Here is a 1,316-nt window from a genome sequence, read left to right on the forward strand (position 1 = left end):
CTGCAGGATTGGATCCCCCTGACCCAGGCCACCCTTATCCCCGGGCACACCCCWGGGTGGTGTCAGGAGCTTTTGGGAAGAGCCAGCCCATGTTCCAGAGAAAGGGAAGGGAGTTCATGAGAGGTCACAGTCCCCCATCAGCTCTGGGAAGTGACATTTCAGCTGCTGGGAATTGCTGTGACAAGTCCACGTCCTTGGCCAGCTGGGCTGTGGCAGCTCTGCCATCAGCAGAATGTATAAAAACAGTTGTTTAGGGGCAAAATGTCACTCTGTGAAGATACCCCTGGAGAGSAACCAGGTAGGAGCCTCTCCTCAGRTCCTCTTGGGTGAGCTGAAGGTGTAATTTCTACACCAGTTTCAACCAAAGAGGAGAAAAACATAATTTTTGATATTATGTGTTGCTCCTCCAAAAAGAAATTAATCATCCAAGATGTAGAATATTGCATTTTAATTAAATCCTCATAAACATCTGAAATAGTTGGTGCTTGGTATTTCAGTAATGCATTTAGCTGATTATTATAGTCAGTGATGGTGATTTTTAATTATTAAATTAATTTGTATTATTTTCAAAAAGAAGCTGGGATCTGCAGCAAGAAATGACAGTAGAGGGACAGTTCAGAGCTTCTAGGAGGGATRTATGGCTCCTTAAATTTTCTGTAAAGACATTTTCAAGGGCTTGTTACTCTGTTTTAAGCTACAAAAATGAGAATTACTTGAATAATTAAAGCTTCTGAGAAATTGGAAAGGCTTATGTTACTTACRCATATCTGAAAGAAAATATGTGATAATTAAATAAAATGAGCATTTTAGTTATTATATAACTTGCTGTTGAGAAAGAAGCACTGYACTGTATGGACTGCCATGATTAAAGTTATCTCCATCCCAGACAGACCCAGATGTATTTCTCAAAAAAAAAAAATATTTATAGTCATAAATACATTTTCTTAATCTTATGCACCATGCTTTCAAATTTATCTTTCCTTTAAAACTGTCATTCTACAGATTCATTCTAGAGCATTTACTCTCACATAAATGCCAATTTTTATTTTAAAATTGCAGCTTATTGGTCATTAATAATGTTTTTGCTGGGTGATGATAAATGCAGCTTAAATGCATGAGTTTTTTCTGATTTTTTTCTTAGCAACTGTTATATTTGGAGGCACTGAATTCAGACATGAAGCTCTTTGCCCTTTTCTTTGCTGTTCTGGTCTTGATGCTCCAGGGCACTTCAGGTAAGGGTCAGATAAACTCTAAATAATTGCAGAGGGAAAACTGTGAGTATGGGAAAAAAATAGAAATAGGAATAGAAATAAAAA

The sequence above is a fragment of the Malurus melanocephalus genome, unplaced genomic scaffold (assembly GCF_030028575.1).
Source record: "Malurus melanocephalus ecotype Western Australia unplaced genomic scaffold, MMel_1.1 scaffold_1107, whole genome shotgun sequence".
In the NCBI taxonomy this organism is placed as follows: domain Eukaryota; kingdom Metazoa; phylum Chordata; class Aves; order Passeriformes; family Maluridae; genus Malurus; species Malurus melanocephalus.